General features: G+C 39.1%; 1 long non-coding RNA gene across 1 annotated transcript in view; it reads left to right on the top strand.

Annotated features, from left to right (window-relative positions):
- LOC142068656 (uncharacterized) overlaps positions 1–23,017 on the top strand; it is a 61,661-nt gene extending 38,644 nt beyond the window's left edge. Inside the window, exon 2 of the long non-coding RNA XR_012664559.1 lies at positions 19,036–23,017. This is a non-coding gene — a long non-coding RNA (uncharacterized LOC142068656). The remainder of the gene's footprint in view (positions 1–19,035) is intronic.
- The last annotated feature ends 1,822 nt before the right edge of the window (positions 23,018–24,839 follow it).

Here is a 24,839-nt window from a genome sequence, read left to right as displayed (position 1 = left end):
ACTTTTGAAATGCCTGCTCTCAGAGCCCAGACACACGTGATCGGTAAGTTCGAAGAGTTCTTTACAGTCAGGACAGTATCAGTTAGCTCCTGCATGCGCCACACTGTTTCAGACAATGTGCTCAGCTTTGAACAAATTATGCATATAGAAACATTTGCATCTATAGGCATAGGAACTGATCCTACAAAGGACAGACCTGTACAGTATCAGGGCCATAGAGAAGGTTTACCTTTATGTTTGAGCAAGTCAAAGGTCAGAGCCAAAGTAAAGCATGAGAAATCCAAGGCTGATGAATTTTGCTTCTGGAACTAAAATTAGCCTATGCCATGAGAGTGAGTTACGAAAACCTTCCTGGTGAATATAATGAGAATATGGGGTGAACGTAGATGAGAATTTCTGCTGTATTCCCATTTTAAATTATTATAATTAGATTAAAGGTTCCCACAGAAATGAATTTATTATAGCAATGTGCTACAGAGTTTAAGAAAAACATTTTGAATGGTCTGTTTTATAAACGTCTTCAAACCTAAAATTCACTGACTGTATGAACTGGAGATCACAGAACAGAGTATTCAGTTAAAGCTAAATAAATCTGTGTTGGTTTTGCTTCTTTCATAATAGTAAGCCAGATCCTCAGCTGGTGTAAATCAATGGAGCTCCATTGACTTCAGCGGAGCTATGTAGATTTGTATTGGCTGAGAAACTGTTTAAAGCAGATATGTTTGCTTAAGAAAAAGATATTAGAAGTCAACATTTTGCAGCAGTCTTAGATATACTGTCGGTGAATAATTAAAATCAGGGTGAAAAGGAGTCCCCTGCAGAGAAGATATTCAGTTCTGCCATCTAAGTGGGAAATGTTTTATGCGTGACTAATAATGCAGTTTATGGTTTTCTTGTAATGCATTGTCCTAACTTTAATCTTGAATCATTTATCAAGATTCTCTATTGTACTATACTAATGGGTTGCTTTAAAAGAGAGATGACAAAAATAATCTGTGCCTTAAGCAAAATCGCCATTTGTTTTTCCTCTGACAGGAAAAAAAAACAACCCTCCACTCTTTACTGGAGATGAGTTTTTGAGTTTGGCTCAGGTAAAACATGCAAAAGTTCAGATGCTTATCTGAATAATCTGAACTACTTGGGCCAAATTCATTCCTGAAGTAAGCAGGCATGATGCCACTGAAGACAAATGGAATTAGGCCCATTTACACTGAGGATGACTTTTTTTCTTGCATCTAAAAGTATAGTATGAAATTCTACCAGGAGTCATACCTTTATGTCAGTGGTTCTCACACTTATGTGATTATTAACCCCCTCCCCCCAAGTACATATACCTCCACCCAGCTCTGAAGGCAGAGCAGAGAGCAGCAGGCTGGGTGCCCAGCTCTGAAGGCAGCACTGTACCCACAGCAGCACAGAAGTAAGGGAGGCAATGTGACAAGTGATGCCCTCCCCACAGCTTGAGAACCACTGCACTAAATTATTTAAGCTCAGTGAGGCTGTGTGGGTGTGGGGGCTGTTTTTGGCCCTTACACTGCAAGGGCCTGATTCTGATTTCACTGATATCAGTAGAATAACTCCATACACATGTAGAACTGGTATAAGTGAGTTCACAAACAGGCCCTAAATCTTGTCTGTGTGTGATTTCTGACACACCAATTGCTTCTGTGTCTGTGCAGAAGCCACAAGAAATAGCCTACTGTGCTGGTGTTTCATATTTTCTGGGTTCAATCCCAGTAAGGCACTGGAAGGTAATATCCCTTGTCCAAACCTTTCAAAAACGTTTGAGGTCAAATTTGATACTAAAAATTAACTGGCGATTTAAGAGCAGCGATTCTCATTTTATCCAGACTTCCTGACTTGGACTTTCTTTTTATCCAGGGAAGTCTTACTATTATTGCTAAGAAAAGGTAGTTTTTGTTTACTGTAAAGGAAAATTGTTGATCACTGGGGAGCCAAGGAAATATTATGTCAGAGTTCAGTTTGCTTTATCCCTTGGTTAATTAGAATCCTACTCACAGAATGTACTCCAAAGTGGAACGTACTGGAGAGACGTCTTCAAACAGTTAGAACTAATTTTACTGGATAAGATATTTCACTTAAATATTTTGATTTGTATCTATATCTCAAAATATTTTGGGGTCGGTGGCTGGAGGGAAGAAATGTAATGGGCAGTCTAGTCTATACTGCTTCTGTTTGGCTTTGGGGCTAAGACCAAGGGAAAGTTCTAGTTTTATATTGGCTGCGTCATCTTTTGGGGATTTGGGGCCCAATGCTCTACCTATCAACTTCCCTAGGAAGACCTCATGCCCCTGCAATGACATGGCCTTATCCATCAAATAGGCATTTTCATTCTGTAAACAGTTTGATCCTGTTGCTATGGGAAAGGAAGCTCCAGGAAAGAAACAAAAATGCCAGTCTCAAAGGGACATTGTGAGTCTTAATTCATTGCTGTTTATATAATGTGTTAGCATCCTCAGGGCTTGTCTACACTTAAAATGCTACAGTAGCACACCTGTGCAGTTGCAGCACCTCAGTGTAGACACTACCTATGCCGATAGGAGGGTAATCCACTTCCCACAGAGGCGGTAGCTAGGCTGACAGGAGTTCCTTTGACCTAGTGTTGTCTGCCTGGGGATTTAGGTCATCTTAACAACACCGCTCGGGGGTGTGGATTTTTCGCACCCCTGACCGATATAGTTAAAAGCAACCTAATTTTCTAGTGTAGACCAGGCCTCAGACAGGAGGTGTTGTAGACGTAAACCATATTTATTATTATTAATTATTATTATTATAGTATCTCAGCTCTTGTCTTTCTTTACCCCAATTTTCCTCCTACAAACATCTCATGCAACGTATACAAGTAACATTTATTATATTTATGGACGTCTTATTGACATCAGTTGGAATAAAATGAGTTGAGGAGGAGCAGCCATAAGTGTAGTCTATGCCTCAAAAGAAAACAGAATGTATTAAATATATTTTGCAACAAATTCTGTCATTAAATAAAATTTAGGGAATTTCACAGAAAATGTTGGTTTTTATATCTTGCTCTAATGGTGAACATGTTGAAAAATTCTGTTGATATCATTAAAAGTTCTGGTTTCAGAGGAACAGCCGTGTTAGTCTGTATTTGCAAAAAGAAAAGGAGTACTGGTGGCACCTTAGAGACTAACCAATTTATTTGAGCATGAGCTTTCGTGAGCTACAGCTCACTTCATCAGATGTATACCGTGGAAACTGCAGCAGACTTTATATACACACAGAGAATATGAAACAATACCTCCTCCCACCCCACTGTCCTGCTGGTAATAGCTTATCTAAAGTGATCAACAGGTGGGCCATTTCCAGCACAAATCCAGGTTTTCTCACCCTCCACCCCCCCACACAAATTCACTCTCCTGCTGGTGCTAGCCCATCCAAAGTGACAACTCTTTACATAATCAAGTCGGGCTATTTCCTGCATAGATCCAGGTTTTCTCACATCCCCCCAACCCCCATACACACACAAACTCACTCTCCTGCTGGTAATAGCTCATCTAAACTGACCACTCTCCAAGTTTAAATCCAAGTTAAACCAGAACATCTGGGGGGGGGGGGTAGGAAAAAACAAGAGGAAACAGGCTACCTTGCATAATGACTTAGCCACTCCCAGTCTCTATTTAAGCCTAAATTAATAGTATCCAATTTGCAAATGAATTCCAATTCAGCAGTTTCTCGCTGGAGTCTGGATTTGAAGTTTTTTTGTTTTAAGATAGCGACCTTCATGTCTGTGATTGCGTGACCAGAGAGATTGAAGTGTTCTCCGACTGGTTTATGAATGTTATAATTCTTGACATCTGATTTGTGTCCATTTATTCTTTTACATAGAGACTGTCCAGTTTGACCAATGTACATGGCAGAGGGGCATTGCTGGCACATGATGGCATATATCACATTGGTGGATGTGCAGGTGAACGAGCCTCTGATAGTGTGGCTGATGTTATTAGGCCCTGTGATGGTGTCCCCTGAATAGATATGTGGGCACAATTGGCAACGGGCTTTGTTGCAAGGATAAGTTCCTGGGTTAGTAGTTCTGTTGTGTGGTATGTGGTTGTTGGTGAGTATTTGCTTCAGGTTGCGGGGCTGTCTGTAGGCAAGCTCTGCGATACAACCGCATTTGCTCCAACCCCTCAGACAGAGACAAACACCTACAAGATCTCTGTCAAGCTTTCTTACAACTACAATACCCACCTGCAGAAGTAAAGAAACAGATTGATAGAGCCAGAAGAGTTCCCAGAAGTTACCTACTACAGGACAGGCCTAACAAAGAAAATAACAGAACGCCACTAGCGGTCACCTTCAGCCCCCAACTAAAACCCCTCCAACGCATTATTAAGGATCTACAACCTATCCTAAAGGATGACCCAACACTCTCACAAGTCTTGGGAGACAGGCCAGTCCTTGCCTACAGACAGCCCCGCAACCTGAAGCAAATACTCACCAACAACCACATACCACACAACAGAACTACTAACCCAGGAACTTATCCTTGCAACAAAGCCCGTTGCCAATTGTGCCCACATATCTATTCAGGGGACACCATCACAGGGCCTAATAACATCAGCCACACTATCAGAGGCTCGTTCACCTGCACATCCACCAATGTGATATATGCCATCATGTGCCAGCAATGCCCCTCTGCCATGTACATTGGTCAAACTGGACAGTCTCTATGTAAAAGAATAAATGGACACAAATCAGATGTCAAGAATTATAACATTCATAAACCAGTCGGAGAACACTTCAATCTCTCTGGTCACGCAATCACAGACATGAAGGTCGCTATCTTAAAACAAAAAAACTTCAAATCCAGACTCCAGCGAGAAACTGCTGAATTGGAATTCATTTGCAAATTGGATACTATTAATTTAGGCTTAAATAGAGACTGGGAGTGGCTAAGTCATTATGCAAGGTAGCCTGTTTCCTCTTGTTTTTTCCTACCCCCCCCCCCAGATGTTCTGGTTTAACTTGGATTTAAACTTGGAGAGTGGTCAGTTTAGATGAGCTATTACCAGCAGGAGAGTGAGTTTGTGTGTGTATGGGGGTTGGGGGGATGTGAGAAAACCTGGATCTATGCAGGAAATAGCCCGACTTGATTATGTAAAGAGTTGTCACTTTGGATGGGCTAGCACCAGCAGGAGAGTGAATTTGTGTGGGGGGGTGGAGGGTGAGAAAACCTGGATTTGTGCTGGAAATGGCCCACCTGTTGATCACTTTAGATAAGCTATTACCAGCAGGACAGTGGGGTGGGAGGAGGTATTGTTTCATATTCTCTGTGTGTATATAAAGTCTGCTGCAGTTTCCACGGTATACATCTGATGAAGTGAGCTGTAGCTCACGAAAGCTCATGCTCAAATAAATTGGTTAGTCTCTAAGGTGCCACCAATACTCCTTTTCTTTTTATTAAAAGTTCTGATGCTGAGGAAATTTACAGATGGGCCCATTCTCGCCATGTTAGTTCTTAATCTAATTATATAGACATGTTCACTTTGTGTTTGATGAAGGCATTTGCCTTTACCGGTGACACATAACAGCACATGCCCCCATTTAATTTGCTAACATGTATGTACAACGACTAAATATTTGTAATATACAGAATGCATTGTCACTTATTTTACTGCTCTCCCCCAGACAATACTTCCTTTCTTTGCTGGTTTCCTGAAAAGTGTGTGGATTGAAATAAAACTCCCAGTTCTAAAGAACTGAAACTCCTTCATACTTATATGACTTAATCCAAAAGTAACTATATTTTTAGTACTTAAGTTTTCATTAAAATTTACAAAACGCCCTTGACTGTACACTGATTTATTGTTGTATTAGGTAAAACTACACACACTGTATAAAATACCATGTTACTCCACTTGTAGTCTGATCTAACATGTTATCGGTGATTGCAAGTACATTTTATAGCCCCAGCTGCTGAATCGAAAAGAAAAAAAAAAGGTGATACAAACATCAATCTCCAGGATAAAATCAGACCACTTTCTACCACAGTTTGACCTTAGTGATGCCTTTGGATAGTCTTACTTGTCTAAGTCCTCACAACAATTACCAAGGGACAGTTAGAAAATGCAGCTTTAATGGTGAGGGCTGGAATTACTATCTGCATCAAAGACTTAAACCCCAACCCTGGAGATTTCCAAGCATCGGAAGAATTTGACGTAGCTCTGATACTGCTATAAGAAATAAATGGAATAAGGCTGCAGAAACCATTCATATATTTTATTTGTGTTCTTTATCATCTGTACCCCTGAACTCTGTAGTGTCATTAGCTGATATAAAAAGCTATACATAAAAACACCTACAGATAACTAGACCTTAAGATATATGCTCTAGTTTGCAATATTTTATTTATAGCACAAGGAGACACAGTTAATTACAGGTCACAGAAACGTTAATTTATGTCATAACACAAGTTACAGTCCAAGAAAGAAGCCAGCTTATTTTTGGACTGCCACAATTTAGCCTTATAGCGCCTCTGTTAATTCCAAATGCCACAATTATCCTAATAGAGCCTCTGGTAATTCCAAATCCCACTCATGTTAATAGAATGCAGTAAAAAGCAAAGCACTTCAGTAGAATAAGTGTCTCTAGTCAGCCTATTTCACAGTCCTGAACAGAATATTCACATCAAAGTAACCAAAAAATGCATCATCTGTGATACAAAATACTGAAGGTTAAAAAGAATGGGGTGAAAGCAATCATTAAAAGGCTATTTTGAATAAAAAAGGAATTGGATTTATATTAGGAATGTATTTAATAAATCATATTTGTTTAGAAGTAACAGAATTACCTGTTAATTTATACAAACCCTTTATTAAGAAAGCAGTCATTTTAATTTTTAAAACTACATTGATGACCTAGAAAAGAAATATAAAATATCCTTATATTCAACATAGAGTAACAAAAAAGAGACAAAAGAGACAGGAAAAGAGACAGCAACCCTTTAAGCTATTCTAATGTATATAAGATGATTATTACGATAAACATTATGTGAAGAAGGCTGGAGTTAATTATATTACATATAAGGAGAAGCTGGTCATCCTACAATTTATAATTTATGGCCCCCTAATTCACATTTATGATCAAAGGTACTCAGTTTTCAGGACTTGTAAAATAACATGATTTGAGCAGTTATAAAGATGATATGCATTTAGCTAACTTCAAAACTATGTTTCAGTCTTTTCAAAACTAGTTACGTACAATTTCAGGAAATACACTAGATAGTCTCATGCAACTTATAATTGTCGCAGTAAAATGGTAAAGTCATTTTTGGAAAGGAAATATCACTATTTTCAGTAGAAGGCATTGATTTGTCAAATTTTACACAAATACATGAAAGCAGTAGGGCATTACATATTTGAAATACAGAATTTGTAAGCCTATGTTTAGATTCACCTCAGGGGAAAAATGCATATACACTATAGCTTCCCTCTAAGAAAAAATTGGCATGATACTTTGCTTTGTATTAGGATCTGAATACCATTGAAGAGCAGACAATCTCTGCTGTACAATACTAAGATCTGCAGGTCTGCTTTATAGCCAGTGATAAACATAACTTTTGTATTCACAATATTATCGCTTTTTTTCTATGGTAAAAAAACCGCAGACGAACCCAACCCTCTTGCAGAATTTGGAGCTCTTTAACGACTGTATTAACACTTAGACATTACCAACATGTATTTTCATCCAATGTTCCTGCAGCTAGGCCAGTCTTGGACTTTCTAAATCTCTAATAAACAACTTTTTGGTATCTCTTCACTATAGATTTAATTTTATATGACGAAAAGGGAGCGCTTAGCAGAATACAGGAGAAACCCTTCCAGGACAATCTCCCTATGAAGATATATAACAAGAATATGTACTTTGAAAAGAGGAAAAATAAGCCTGTTGGATTTATATACGAAAACTACATGCAATGAAATAATTCATTACACATCTTGAATATCTCACAGTGTTAAACAACTTATGGCCTGATCCTGTATAGTGGTGAGAACATGTAACTCTCCTGTTGAAGTAAATGCGGTTTCTCAGTACTCCGCTTTTCTTAGGATCAGGCCAGAGGTGAGACACAATCTGAGATGATCTTGGTTTAGAAATGGTGTTAAAATACAATTTGTTTTTATAATATGATTTTACAGCCTACTGAACAGAGATCTGTTTCATCGTTCCCTTTACTTCACCACATATTCCTAATGTTTGTTCATTCTAATTAGTTGCTTACAATGTTGAACTCTAAGAACATTCATAGGGGTTAAAAGAGAATAAATTAAATTTACAAACAGTGTTGCTGTAAACCATGACTTTAAGCAGAAATGCAACAATATTAACTCTACTTTTAACGGTTCACGACACCGCTATACCCAGTTAACCTACTTGCAGACAGGAAAACTAAAACAAAGATCAAGAAACACCTGAAAAGCCATCCACTGTAACAAAACCTTCCTGGATAGCTTATATCAGCACAAGTTTCATTACAATCAAAGAACTCACCTTTCACTGCCAGTGCCGATGTCTTCTCCAGCACGGTCTGTGCCCATGTGCATGCCTGAACTTTATTTGCTCGTATAACATCTGTCTAATTTAGGTCCAAATTTTGTCCTGTGTATCCGCATGCAGCTTCTACTAGAGACAAAGAGTGAAATCCTGGCTCTACTGAAGTCAATGAGAGTTTTGCCATTTACTTTAAAAAGGGGCCAGGATTTCACCCAATAGGAGTTCTGTATGTGCGCCTGAGTGAAGAATTTGGCCCTTATTGTAAGCTCTTTGGGGCAGGGAATGTATCCTCTTATGTGTTTATTATTTATATAGTGCCAAGCCCATACAAATACTAATACAATTTGGACTAAACCCTATGGTACATTAGTTAGGCCTTTACCCCTCATTTGCAAAAGCTTTAAATGTAAAGGGACCGGTATTTTTGGAATGAGGAAAGACATTTATTTACCTAAAATGCCAATGAATATTTGATTTGATATATTTCTAAGTATATAACATGTTAGAATCTTCAGGCTGACAGGCCCCATAAAATGTAAGATTACTAAGTACTGTACGATAGCTGCAGTTAGAACAGATTTTGTTTTCAGTACAATCTTACAGCACGTCTGTGCTTATATCAGTGAAAGTATAGTTACTGTGTGCATTCATGGTAACAGTGGTTATTTATGTAGCTTCATTGGTGTGCACTGTGTGTGCAGAAGGAAGTGCCAAATGTACGTGTAATTCCATTGAAGTCAGCACCTGAGTTACAATGGGGACGAATTTTGGCCCAGAGCAGATGTCACCAGAAATAAGAGTAAAGTGGGAAGGGAAGCTGTGTTTGGAGGAGGGATCCAAAGGAAGAACATTGTATTTCAGCCTGGGTCTAGCAGGAGAATAGCAGAGTGTTCTAAATAAAGTGCTGTCAGTTTATTTTATTGTGGGAGGGGAGGGAGGGAGGGAATGCACGAACCCATCCCCTATTTTAAATGAAGTTCTGTGTACTTTTTGCAGCAGCTTTTCAGAGAAATGGTGCATAATTCTTAGAAAGTCAGTTTGGCATTGCTGCTGTTTGATTAAGGAACCACTCTTATGATTCCCCTTTGCTCTGGAAGTGGAATTATTTTCTATTCACCCGCTTAGTTTTTGTTGCTGTTCTGACTAAAGGTTAATGTTTCACTGCTGGGCTGAATGAAGATCACCAGTTTCCTATTACAGTTTGTTTTGTTTTTGTCCCATCCATGAGTCTGATTTCAGCAGGTTTTGACTAACCCAATTCACTGAATGCTAACCACCATGCAGTAGGTTTTATTCATGTAGAACAAAATGATTCCACAAATAAGTGTTGGTTTTGTTTTTTTTAAGCTGATTGGGTCAGGAACTGTCCATGCAGCCAGAAGAGTCAGTCTCTGGCTGTACATGTGCTGACTGGCAGTCCTCCTGGGGAAAACACAGAAAGAAGAGATACAGTAATCTTGCATTCCTGAACTAGTATATGACACTGGAACTACAGCTCCCGTTTGACAGGGTCTGCTGTTTGCAATGGATCTGACAATGAGCCAGGCTATGGAATAGCCAGTTTCTGATACAGATGAACACATAGAATAAGAACATGAGAATTTAAGGTGGGGGGGGGGAAGGAGAGGAAAGCTATTCAGTCATCTAGCTTGTTTGAATCTACATCCAATCGTCAGACCAATGCAAATCAAATGAAAAAAGGATCTTCCAACCCAAACATTCAGCTCCCATTCCAGAGATTCAGTCTTTATCTTAACTACTGCACAGAATTTGAAGTATGAAGTCATTTTTGAAGGCCTCTCTTTTATGCACTTGCCCAAAAGAAAATGAGAGTAAAACCACAGAATTCTTCAAATTGATCTGCTATTGTGAGCCTGTGCTCCCATTCAGAGTGACTAATTGGATAATTTAGCCATAAAACCAGCCTAAACAATGTTACTCTGTTGAAAGTCCACCTTTCTGCCAAGTTGGCAGCTAGTTAAACTAAGATCATTTGAACTTGTATTTGCAAAGTTTTGTCTGAAACCCAGGGTCATTAAGACTATTTTTGTAATATACTAAATGAAAGCATTAACCATAAACATTCAGTTCAAGACAGGAGATCCTCAGCACTGAACAATTTGGCTAAGTAAATATCCAGATAAACTGTAAAGCCCAAAACTCTTTTCTCAAAAGTAATATGGAGATGTTTTAGTTCTTTGAACTAGAATAAGTCACTAGAAGAGTAAGAGGAAGCATTGAGCTAAAGAAGGAAGCCAAGCCAGAAAGGCAGAGGTAGCAGCCTATTTCTCTTTGTTATCAAGTGAAATGACTCCACAAATATGACAATAAATCACTGCAGGAATCAATCTGAGTGGAGGCAACTGCTCCATGCTGATAATGCATCAATCAATATTTAATGTTTACACTTTAATTAATCCGCACGTAGGAAGCATTCTTTCAGTGACAAAAAAGTGATGAGAAATAAAACACCTTTTATATCAAACAGCGACGAATGGCTGCCTATCTGTTAGGCTTTGATTGGGCCCTCAATTGATCATTGTAGCCTTTTTCGATTGCACCAGTGTACAATGTCACATTTGGGTATAAAACAAACACAGGCTCTGTGGGGAAAGGAGAGGGAGGAGGGGGAGCTTCAGAATCTGGTTTTGGATGATTACAACTTAATCAGAACAAAGGAAAGCTGATACCAAAGTATGGATTCTTTGAAAAGACAGAGGAAAGGCAAATAAAATATAGGATTTTCAAAATTTGTGGCAGGCACCTATCTTAACAGACTTCTGTTGTGCTCCACAAATGGTGATATATAGCTCTTTAGAGAGACAAAAATCTGCCACTAAACAAAATCGCCACCTCTGACACATTTCTTATGAAAGCTGCCAGTGAAGATATCCTTTTATTTTGTTGCTGTTCATTTGTGATAGTATGCATGTGTGAGGTGCTGTACAAACATAAAGGAAGGCACAATCTATTCCCCAGGTAACTTACTTTTTTTTTTTTGCACAATCTATTAAATTTTTGTGACCTATGATTTCTTCTTTTTTTTTAAATAAGTCTGATTCAATGTTCATTGAAGTCAGGGGAATGACTGCTATTGACTTCAATGGGCATTGGATTGGTCTGTAGATGAACAGCACTGTGACGAATGGTAATTAAAGACAACTGAAAAGACCATGACACTAGTATCAAAAGCTTTTAATTTATTCTTTAAAAACCCCTCTCTAGATCCTAGGTTTTCTCCTTTATTTTTATGCTATTTTTTGTTTATTTTTCCAAAGCATAACATTCATTAAGATAGCTTATAATAGATACAAGAATATGTTTAACAAAAATACAACTTTCTCAAGCTAGGCTCAAGCCCAAAGGTTTGGATCTGAATCTAGATTCAAACTTCCTCAAAATTTAGGTAGTTTGAATCCTGAGTTTTGGTTTATCCTGTTACAGAATCTGCTATAGAATAGCAAAGTGCCTTGTCATGCCATTGTAAGCTTTTATGTAGCATGCCCTACTGAAATTAAAAATTAAAGATATCAAGCTGGGAAGGGTTGCAAGTGCTTTGGAGGATAGGATTAAAATTAAAAATGATCTGGACAAACTGGAGAAATGCTCTGAAGTAAATAGGATGAAATTCAATAAGGACAAAAGCAAAGTACTCCACTTGAAGGAACAATCAGTTGCACACATATAAAATGGGAAATGACTGCCTATTAAGGAGTACTGCAGAAAGGGATCTGGGGGTCATAGGATCATGAGCTAAATATCAGTCAACAGTGTAACGCTGTTGCAAAAAAAGCAAACATCATTCTGGGATGTATTAGCAGGAGTGTTGTAAGCAAGACATGAGAAGTAATTCTTCTGCTTTACTCTGCACTGATTAGGCCTCAACTGGAGTATTGTGTCCAGTTCTGGGTGCCATATTTCAGGAAAGATGTGGACAAATTGGAGAAAATCCAGGGAAGAGCAACAAAAATGATTAAAGGTCTAGAAAACATGACCTGTGAGGGAAGATTGAAAGAATTGTTTTGTTTAGTCTGGAGAAGAGAAGACAGAGAGGGGACATAACAGTTTTCAAGTACATAAAAGGTCATTAAAATGAGGAGAGAAAAATTGTTCTCCTTAACCTCTGAGGATAGGACAAGAAGCAATGGGATTAAATTGCAGCAAGGGCTATTTAAATTGGACATTAGGAAAAACTTCCTAACTATCAGAGTGGTTAAGCACTGGAATAAATTGCCTAGGGAGCTTGTGGAATCTCCATCATTGGAGATATTTAAAAGCAGGTTGGACAAACACCTGTCAGAGATGGTCTAGATAATACTTAGTCCTGCCATGAGTTCAGAGGACTGGACTAGATGACCTCTGGAGGTCCTTTTCTGTCCTATCATTCTATGATTCTAACTAAGTGTCTTGACTCTAAACTATTTTTCATGAAAAAAGTGTCAGCAGTTTATCAACCATCAATAGAGAAATCCTGCTCAAGATCTGGTAACAACATATGCTGACCCAACCTTTGGATTGAGCTTTGGATCTGAACTTTCCAGAAGATCTGGATATTGGTTTGGGCCTAGCTCTAATACTCATACCAAAATAGACGGGATATCAAACACAAAGAACACAGTGATCTTAGGCTATGTCTACACTACGCCACAGTGTGGACTACGAGGGTGTGAACTGCAGCATGCAATCAATTCTGGACATTGTTGGTGCAAACTAAAAGGTATCTAGCTCTGTCTGAAGAGGACAACGTTAACATGGACCATGTTAACATGAACTAGGTACCTTTTAATTCATGCCAGCATCATCCAAATGGGCAGTTACAGTGCAGCATGTAGGTGCGCACTGCAATTCTCAGTAGTAGTCATGTAGCCATGCAGGCACAAGCCATCATAGTTGGATAAATGCAGGCCAGATGTTTTTGGATTCCACCAGTGTGCTGTTAGGATTCAACAATACTCTTTTCATGATTCATCAAATTGCTCCAGCCACTGCACAAATCCATGACTAACACACAGAAGTATCAGCTTTGGAAGTGTTAACATTTTAGATGCAAAGGCCCTGATCCAGCAAAGCCTTAAAGCGTGAATGACATCATGAAACTTTCCTTTCTTCTTTACAAGGTTTGAAGTTCGGTAACATACTGTGTTCTAAGTGTTTGTAATGGGGTCCTCTACTCACCACGGGGGCGCCTCTTTGTGTCTGTGTCTGGGGAATAGCTCCACCTGGGTCTGATGCCCCTTCTCGTCTCTCATTTGCTCTGTGGCCCTTCTCATGCTCCAGAAGTTGCAGGGCTTCCTCTTCAAGACTTGGGATGCTTCCTCTTCGTGGCTTGACCCTCCGGCCAGGTCACTATAGTTTTTCCCTTCCATGGTATCAAAGCTCACTGATTCGCTGACTGGGTATGGTTTCCAGCAGTCCTCCAATTCAAGGCAGTGCCTCTTCCCCAGTGGCTGGTAGAGGAGCCCAGGCCCCCCCTCTACTCTGGGTTCAAGCTCAGGGACCCTTGAATCAGTAACTAAGGTCTGCACCATCCCATATCTTGCTGCTGTTTCCCTGAGCTTTTTCCTTCCCCACCTCTATCTGGCTTCTACTCCATCATCCTTCTGGGTAAACCCTCCTTCAGGGTGACAATCCCAGGGCTTCTACTCTCCCCCTGCATTTTCTCCCTTCTCTCTCTCTAAGCCAGAGAGCGACTGCAGACTTCCACAGTGCAGCTTCCTTCTGCTTTGATGTCCTAGGCTTATACCAGCCCTGCCTGCTACTGCCTAGCTGACTCCATCCTCAATCAGTGCATGCCTATCAACCTAACTCTCCTCCAGGTGTGGCCTATCGGGTTACTTAACCCCTTCTGAGCCACATTAACCCTTTTCAGGTGAGTGTGGGGGTGAATGCCCCATCACGGTGTTCTTAAAGAAAATGAAAAAACAAAGCATATGAAATGCAACTGAAAATGTAATAATGAAACCTTTCTTAGGTAAAGCCTCTAAAAATTAATGTTGTTAATTTCCGACGTCATGTCCAGTGATAACCTATCATACCTACATATATTTTCTTCTTCACACAAAGTGTCATGTTTGGATAAAGAAAAAAGCTAGGATTTCACCAGCTTTATAGAAAATGTTTTAGCAACATGTGCTCTGTAAAATCCATATGTACACCTCGTAAATAGTTTTTTGGCTGATTTTACTAACAAAGCCTGCAGAATGGACACACCACAGCCACACCAAGAAAAGAGTTGACTTCTGTAGTTTATTTTTCCATAAAGCCTTTTCCCCCATCCCATGCAAATTAGATGAACAAGCTAAAAAGGGCATGGCCAAAAGAGAAGAATACACTGTTGTGATGCCTGATCAACTAAATACTGAAAAAAAGAAAACGCTACTGTGTCCACATCAAAATGCCCTAGGGCAGTTTTCAATGGCATAGTTAATGTTTATGGAATAAAGACCTACTTATGGCACATGGAATCATGGTTTCTCTCACCATGACACCACTCACCAAAAGCATCACTTGCATGGTACATCCCTGTCCTCAAGGAAATAATGCAATGCACTTTCTGTACTTAATATTGTCGCTGAGAGACAGAAAAACAACTGATTACATTTTCTGATAATCTTATGCTTTAGATGTGTACAGGATCCTATGTGTGAATCATTAGCACCCACACAGATAAGGTCAAATTGTGGGCCCTTGGATTTGGCATGGAGCTTAAGGGAGATGAACAGTCTGGCCTTCAGAGACATTTCTGGATCCTGAGGAGGTAACACTCCTTTAATATGGCTACAAAGCCTTCACACAAATATGCAGTCCCCATATCTGCCCTTCTCAGCCCAGGAGCCCATGAATTTGCCCCACCTAAATGATGTGGGATGAGGAGGAGGAGCCAGGGGGTTCCCTCGGGTGAACTGACAGGCAGCTACAGAACACCTCGAAGGGGTGGCTGCACACCCCTAACAGCGCTGTCCCTGGCCCACATTTCTGCAGTGGAGCTCTCTCCTTGCACAGCACTCAGAGGGAGTGTGCATCCCTTCTATCACCCTGTTGCCCAGCCCCCACTAGCCTGAGGACCAGAGGAGCTAAAGCTGTGCCCCACGAAGTGAAGATGGAGGCACTGCTGTTTGGTATATTTAAAACTAAGCTGGAAAGAACCCAGATACATGGACAATAAGGCATAATCTTGCAGTGGCAGGGACATGAACTAGGGCTTTGCCATATCTTATTCACTTTTAGCATCGTATGACACATAGGTAGTCACACACAAAACAACAGAGCACAACAAAGCAGTGTTTCAAAATTCACATTAAATGGGTTTAGTTCAGTCCTCAGTGGAGTTACACTGGTGTGAAAGAATTAGGCCCATGGAATTTTACAACGTGTGCTTATGAAATAACTTCCCTCCAGCCTAAACAAGTAGGGATTAATTTCACAGCTCTAAATGCTCTTATTTTTGTCAGTGCAAAGGATCGGGTCCCAGCTGATGTAAATCAGCATTGCTCCATTAAAATAAATAGAATAACACCAGCTGGGGAGCTGGTCCATATATTTTTTTAAACACAGGATAAACATTAATTCTAGGCCTGGAAGGCCAGGGCACCTCGAGAAACCCTTAACCATAATAAGCACTAGGCAACGAACTATAAGAATTGACCCATCTTTTTAGATAGCGGAGAAGCTAGAAATAAAAATGGACTTTAAATAATGGAGGAGAAGGATATATAATGAAAACTGTGCTCTGGTCTATTCATACGAGTAAGGTTTGCAGAATTGAGTCTTCTGGGCTCTGAAACAAGTAAAGGAGAAGCTTAATATTTTGAACTTAATATTAATATTTTGAAATATATTAATTCATAAAGTTGCCACAGAAATTATGTTATTAATTTAGAATCTTGAACAGTTGGCTGATTCCTTTTTGGTAAACAGTTTTGCTTCACTTTGAAGGGCAATACTCAGGATTGCTTACCCTGGCTAAATGCCTGCTGCCTTCGCAGTGCCTCTCAGTCTCATTTAGCCTAATTTCTGTTACCTATTCCTGAAGCATCACACTTCTGCTTTAACTTTTAGCCTCCCCTGCAGTGTTGTCCCCTGTAGTTTGGATAATTGCTTTGGTTCATACTCATCCAATTACAGATAAATATTTGAACCGACATAGAATTATCTGAGGGGTAGCCATGTTAGTCTGTATCCACAAAAACAATGAGGAGTCCGGTGGCACCTTAGGCCTGGTCTACACTGTGGGGCGGGGGGAGGAAGGGGATCGATCTAAGTTATGCAACTTCAGCTACGTGAATAATGTAGCTAAAGTCGATGTACTTAGACCTACTCACCATGGTGTCTTCACTACAGTGAGTCGACTGCTGCTGCTCCCCCGTCGACTCTGCCTGCGTGTCTCGTGGTGCTGGAGTACAGGAGTCGACGGGAGAGCACTCGGGGGTTGATTTATCACATCTAGACTAGACGCGATAAATCGATCCCCGCTGGATCAATCGCTGCCCGCTGATCCGGCGGGTAGTATAGACATACCCTTAAAGACTAACAGATTTATTTGGGCATAAGCTTTTGTGGGTAAAAAAACCACTTCTGATGCATCTGAAGAAATGGGTTTTTTACCCATGAAAGCTTATGCCCAAATGAATCTGTTCGTCTTTAAGGTGCCACCAGACTCCTTGTTGTTTTTATAGAAGTATCTATTATCTAATGGAAGCCCTTACCAAGTTATAGCTTTAGTTCATGAGATTCAAGTGTACCAAAAAAGTGGAAACCAGAAAGAAAACTGATCATACTTAGTCCTGCCTCAGTGCAGGAGACTGGACTAGATGACTTATCGAGGTCCCTTCCAATCCTACATTTCTATGATTCTCTGGTTTGTTGACATTACAACTGAAATCCTGGCTCCACTGAAGTCAATGGCCAAAGTTCTATTGATTTCAATGGAGCCTAACAGGTCTTCCAGTTTGTGCATTGTCAAATAAACCAGAGCTGGTGTCTGGTGGAACATGGTACCACCTTTGCTGCTCCGGGAACCCTGCTTGGTACAATTGCTCCATGCCAACTCGACGAAACCATTGATACTGTTGAACAACAAAAGAAAAGTTCCATTATTCTCCCTCCTACTTCACCACTGCTGAAAGGCTCAGAGTTTATTATACAGCTAATGAGAATGAGCAAATTTGCAGCCAGAGAGATCTACCACCTGTGCTAGTCAACATTCAGCCAACATAGCCTGAGTTGCCAGCTGCAGATGGAAACCAAGAGTAGTGGCTCTGGTTCAAGTACTAAGTCAGTTTTGGAGGTATAATATTAGTGCCAGGGGACCCATTTAGGAGTGGAGGGGCAGTATTTTGGTACTCCTCACAGTAATAGATTTTAGGCCATGTTTAGCTTTGTTAGTTATGTTTTTCATAATATTCTAGTTAGTGCCCAGAGGCCTAATTTGTAATTCTAATAATAAAAAGTATTCTAAAGCCCTGGCCAAACACAAGCAGATTCTAATTCTATTTCCCCTCAAAGAAAAGAGATAAGCTGTTAAACTCCAGCTTCTTTAAATATTTCCTCTTTGTGACATACACAAAAATCTGAATCCAACAGTGCTCACCCATAACAGTTTTAACTCAATCTACCTGATCTTGTATAAAGTTTTACCTTCTATAATTCCTTTTTACTATGTTACTTGCTGAATTATGACAACTGATACGCTGGTTAGACAAGGCTTTTTGCAAGATGAATTGCAGTTACAGCAGCAAACAGTTCTATAAAGAGGAACTCTTGATCCCACAAAGTTTTTCTTTACTCATAGGCTTTTCTATGGTGCTCATCACCACAATATCTTAGCACCACATAAACATTGATTAATATAATCATCCCACTCCTCTCCGTGAGATAGGGCACTACTGTTATCCCCATTTTACAGCTGAGAAATTGAGGCATAGCGCAATCAAGCAACAGAGGGAGATGGCAGAGTCAGGATCTGACTCCACATCCCCTCAGTGCCTTAACCACAAGACCATCTTCCTCACTTGGCAGCTGCTTATTTCCTACACTTCATTTTTGTCCCTTCCATAATTGGTCACTTAAAAAATGAATGACTGGCTTTCGCTGCCCCTCTCTTGGACTAAGCAAGACAAGAATACTGTAATTTTTATTATGAGGAACAACTATTCTCTCTGTCTTCCAGCCTTCAATATTCTTTATTAACTTTAAACAGGCAAGCCCAGAGGCCTTTGTGCTTGACTAATTGGGACTAATCAATTTATTGATTGATTGATATATTTACAACAACTTGGTGAGCCCATCTGCCAGATGGTTTTTTTGGAAGCTCCTGGAGTTCTGCAAGCCTGCCATGGGTAATAATATGTATAGGCAGCAAGGTTTTCCCTGGCTAGATGGGAGGTGGGGAGGTCAGATGGGCGGGAGTAAGGGCAGGTGAAGAAAAGAGAGAAAGGTCAGGTTGAAGTTGATGCAATACCTTTTCAATTTATTTTATTTCTGGTTTTATATTAACAGCTACAGTGGACAACTCTAGGGATTGTACTGGCACATACGACTCGGAAGGACTGAAGTCAAAAGACAGCTATTGAAGAGCAGTAAATAAAGTCATAATGCTGGTCTACAAACAAAACCAGTTAAACAACATATGTGATCAAGAACTGATTTAGGTCATGTCTACACTTACAGCGCTGCAATGGCACCAGTGCAAATGTGCTGCTCTACCGTTTTGTGAAGACACTACCTACCCTGACAGGAGAGCTTCTCCCATCAGCATTGGTACTTCACCTCCCCAGGAGGTGGTGGAGAAGCCCTCCCAGCAACATATCACTGTCTATACTGGAGGATAGGTCGGCATACCTACGTCATTCAAGGGTGTGGATTTGCCATACCCGAGTGACGTAGTAATACTGACATAAATTGGTAGTGTAGACCACGCCTTAGTTAAACTGCCCCAACTGTGTGTGTGGACTCTCCTATTAGTTTTAACTTGGCTTAGCTTGCTCAGGTAAGAGAAATTTAAAGTGATGTAAGAATGTCCACACACACAGTCGCATGAGTTTAGCTAAATTGTTAAACCTTTGCCAGTTGTGTGTATGTGTGTGTGTGTGTGTGTGTGTGTGTGTGGAACAGACCATAGGGGGCCAAATTAACCTCCTGATATATAACTTCTCTGATATTAACAGAGTTATGCCAAGTTGGAAATTGCCCTGGAACCTCATAAATCAAAATTGTCTCATAAGTAGGTTTTGTTGGTTTTTTTGTTTCTTTTTTTAAAAAAGCTCAGATTATTAGGTCCTGAATATTAAATTTCAACTCTCTGTCAAGAATAGACCCAACTGGAGAACAAGCAAAAAATCTGGATGAAAAGTTGGAGCATTTGAGAGGTATTGGAACAGTTATCTATTTGGCAACAATCCCAGGTTAGATCCAGAGGTTAGCTGAACTGTCCAGCAGTTATTGCTATATTTGCCATGTTTGCAAATAAGCATTTTGGGGGAACATTTCATTATTTTTCCTTCACTTCCAATTCCAGGATCTTGCATCCTGTGCCAAAAAAATACTGAGAATTCCAGTATTTGTATAACTGTAGTTTCCCAATGTGAACACAGTTACTAGGACACATTTAACACAACAGTAAAACAATTCAAATTTGTGCTGCTATTGAGCTCACGTTAACGGAAAGTATTTTCAATTATTTGGGTTCTTAGTAGCTTACTTAAGGATATAGAATATGTATCCTATTAAAGAACTAATACTTACATCATGTGTAGATTAATAGCTTTCTACTGGACCCCTAGTCACGGTGATTTCTTAATAAAACTTTTTAAAAAATAGAAATTAACCTAACCTCTTTGCTGACAGTGCTGTAGTTGAAATGGAAGAGACAACAGGGAAGCACTGCTCACCTTATTTAGATTGGGTAATTAAAGACAGCTAATAGGAATGAAGATGGAAAACATACTAAAGGACCAAGCTTGCAAACACTTATGCAACTGTGTCTTATTCACGTGAGCTGTTAAAGACAGTGGCCCAAATTCTGCAGTCCTTAAGCAAAACTCCTCTTGCCTTCAATGTGAGTTTTTCTTAACTAAAGATCACAGAATTTAGTCCAATGGACTACTCCTTTGAGGAAGAATTGGGCCCACACTTTTAACAAGGGGTTTCGTAGTTCACAAAGAGATGATTAAGATCTTCCTTTGAAAAACACAAAATGTATAGTTCCTTTTTTAGGGTTATAACAGCGCAGATACTCATAGCCTGTGGATTTCAGAGCATTAATTGCTAATCCACAACTGAACTGAAAGGTTTTGGTTTGTTTTTTAGTTAAATTTGCCAACCTTCAGTTCCCAGTAAGTCATATTTAAGTTTCTTAGCAAAATACTTTATTTAAGGAATTGCCACTTTGTGAAAGATCCATTTCTCATGGTCATCTATCCTTCCATATTTGTTATGCTGGTTTCCATGAATATGTCTAATAATGTGTGATTTGCTTACATGCAAAACCTAGGAGTCTTTTTTTAAAATGAAAAGCGTATACCTCTCCCTGAGAAGTCAAACCATGAAGTCTTGGAAACTAAACCACACTATAAAAGTTTCTACTTTCCTTACATGATGTTCAAGGATTGCTGTTTATCAGTGACAAATAGAAAGTACTTAGTATAATTATTATGGCTCCTCAGTAAAAATCAGATTCTAGCTGTAGGTGATTGCAGCTATAAAGTTTCCCAAATAGGAACAATAAGCCCTATGAAACTAATGAAAAAAATCGCCAACTTCCTCACTCCAAAGTCTGATTTTTACAAGGACTCCATTTCTTTTAGGTTGCCAAAAACGAACAGTTTATTTGAATCTAAGTTAGGTCTTCAGGAAAAGAATTGTAATGTAAAATTGAATAATGTTGCACCACCGACAGGATAATTAAGCAGTTTCAAAATCCAACAATATTTAGGTTGCTTTTACTGTAGCATGTTCCAATAATGGAAATATAGAAGTCCTATTCTAATGTTAGCTTAGCTAAAGATACCAAACATCTAGTGGTACCCCATGCTATATCACTGTACTGTAATCAGGTGAATTAGAAGTGTAATGACTGCTTTGACACAAACTGGTATTTAATATGCTGAAATGTACCAGATTTTTCCCTTCCCCAGGCATTAGTAAAATCCTTAAGAAAATTAAAATCCAGGTCATAGCTAAATTCCTTTGAAACTGGGATTTAAATAAAAGTGTTTCTTTGGTGTAAGAATTTTTTGCGCAATTACATTTTTATAAGGTTAAAGTTAAAAATAAATCCAAAATCTTTTTAGGAGAGAACATTTAAAAACAGACTCAATGTGTTCAGAAACCCATCACACATGTGCCTGTCAAACAGATGCTGCCCCATAAATTAATTTGAGCAACTCTCTTCTCCAATCAGAGAAGAGAAAAGAGCTGTTAAGGGCAGTTTATGGGGTGGCATTGTTTTGACTGACAAATCTTTCATGCTCTGATTCTGTCATTCAAATCAATTATATTTCTCAAACATCTTTTTGAAAATGAAATGAAAATGTCTATCACTTGGTATAGCAAAGAAATTGGAAAACTGTTGATTTTTAGTTAGCTCCATCCATGCAGAAGTGGATCCTGGTTTTAAAAATTGTTTATCAGTGATTAAAAACAAGGATGGGACAAAACTTCTGCCGTCATCAGTTAGAAAAGAATCGGCCCCCAAATGTCAAAGTATTCACCTCATTCCTTTCTTCTAACATTCCTTCTTCATAGTGCTATTTATCATTAGAGCAGCTCTAACAAAATGGTGTTGTCTAGTGGGACTTTGAAAAATAAATAAAAAAAGAAAAATGTGAGGTATGGCAGAAGGTTTGCTAGCATTTTAAAGACAGGCAACATTCGTTTTTCCCATTGTTTTGTTCCAATTGTATAAATTTAATTTGCCAGCCTTTTTTTTTTTTAAATCCACACAATTGCTAGAAAAGGAATTAGTAGATGTAAGGGGGTTATTAAACATTGGCATTCACCCATTGCTCTTACACAGAAAAGGCAGCACTGGAAAAGACAAAGCTGATTAATATGAATGGCAGCTAACCTAAAAACTAAAACTTGAACAGAATGGTGTATGCTAATCTTGCTCAAATACAATTATGAAAGCTGAATTTGCTGGTGTTTGTCATTACTGTGCAGGCTGAGGGTTTATGTGAATGACATCTCTACAGTGCTAGGCAATCCAGTAAGAAACAAAGAATTTTATCCACACTGTCAATTTCCCAACTGCCCTGTCCATCCAGAGCAGCTTGAATAGCAAAAGACTTTACAATCTAGGGTTATTTGTGATAAACTTTGTCCAAAAACAGCCCATTCATTACAAGAAATTTCCTTAATCCTCAAGTTGCCTGTAAGGAAAAGACTGAAATTCTGTGTTGTTTATTTGCTCTGTTGGGTCCACAACCAAAATCATTCAACATGTTAGCCACATTAATAAAATCAAAAATCTTAATAGTCAGCCTTAGTCATGTCATTATTTATAGATGTTTGCTTACCAGTGTATCTGGAGACATAAGGAAAACCTTAATAGCTCTGGCCACTCATTAGCAAAGTACCATGGAGCCCTAATTCCATAAAGATATTAAACTATTTTTCCTTACAACAGCAACAAATGGAGGGAATTCTCATTACTTATTAAGATGTGGTACATTCTTTGCATATTGAGTTTCTTCTTATACTTTGAACTCTTATCCCTCATCATTCTATTTCTGAGACTAAGATCAAAGTAGATTGGCCTTACAGAGCTACAGATGAGTGGACACATTTCAGAGAATATTAATGCTCTCTTGAAGAGCAAAGCAGGGAAAGAGGTGTAATCCCCTAAAGAGCTAGTCCTGGGAGTCTAGTAATACTGAACAACTGTAGCATGCTCGATGGATCAGCTGTTAAAGAGTGTAGCCTCACCAACGTGGAGCTGCTTCTCCTAGTTTAACAATGTGGCCCAATTCCCAAAGCAGTAGTGAGACTAAGTTTTTTTGGAACTGGTGAATCATGTAAATGTGGATTCTGGCAGATTGGCATAGAGCAATGTGTTTTACAGTAGAAAAATAAGTGGCCAATTCTGTATTTTGCATTTCACTGTGCCTTGATTTTCTGGCCTCTCTAATTTGGGCTGATGACTTCTCTCCTCTCCTCTGGTTTTAGATGTTACCTTTTGGTACTTTGCCTACTCAAAGGTTATTGTTACCAATGAGCTGGCTGGACGTACTGGTGTGGGATCAGATAGTGTTCTCCCTTGATCTCCCACTTCCAGCAGCTGATCCTGACATACAAGGTTTATTTTTTGCCTTTGGACTTCTTGCCAGACTTTTAAAGAGGAATTACTTTAGACCCTTGTTAAAGCAAAGAGTAAACATGCTAAGTACTAAGGCATTTGTTGGGTATCATTATATGAGAAGAAGAAATGTTATATTCATTACAGAGGAAAATCTAGCAATAAAAAGTATTACCTGCATTTATAGCCCTTGTAACCTAATTTCTGTGACAAAGCGAAGAAGTAAAAACATTCCATTCTGCCTTTCAGTGACCCCTATAAGAAACCCCCCATGGAGTCATTTAGGATAGTAATTTGAGTGAAAATACATGCAGTCTTTACTTTGCTTGCTCTTCTTAAATTAAAAAAGCTTAGCAATGGTAAACATAACAGCATTTTAAGATGATTGCAAAATGCCTTCAAATTAGTAAGTAATTAAAAGAAATAATAACTTAAAAGACATTTTGCACAGCATAAAAGAGCGACAAAACATGGAGGAGTGTTGTGCAAATATTAAATTGTACATAAAATACCCCTTCAGTGTATGCTGCCAGTAAAACCCAAGGCACTGCAGGTCATTAAAATGTCAGACTTGGGGCAGAGTGGAAAAATGCTGTGTTTAAAAGTAAACATGTAGCCCTTTTATAATTATTTCCCCTTAAAGTTAACTGTGCAAAAGGTCTGAAAGCAAGAAAAAAAGAGTTTGCTCTTTCTGTGTTTCCAATGAACAGCGCTGCATCATCAGGCTGAAGGGTCAAACTATGATCCCAATCCTGCCCCCCATCCATGTAGTCAGTGGAGGTCTTGCCATTGATTCCAATGGGAACAGGATTGAGCTCTACTTACGGAACTTCATTCATTTTCTTTTAGCCAGCTTTCAAAAAAAAAAAAAAAGAAAGAAAAGAAAACAGGATTGTACTCATCCATGGTGTAAACCCACTCACTTTACTCCAAGAATGAACTGGATACACACTAGTTTTAGAAAACACAGGGAGCCCAATAATCAAACATGCATTCCTTAATAGGA

The sequence above is a fragment of the Caretta caretta genome, chromosome 12 (assembly GCF_965140235.1).
Source record: "Caretta caretta isolate rCarCar2 chromosome 12, rCarCar1.hap1, whole genome shotgun sequence".
NCBI classification, from domain to species: domain Eukaryota; kingdom Metazoa; phylum Chordata; order Testudines; family Cheloniidae; genus Caretta; species Caretta caretta.
This window is presented reverse-complemented; position numbering and strand designations above follow the sequence as displayed.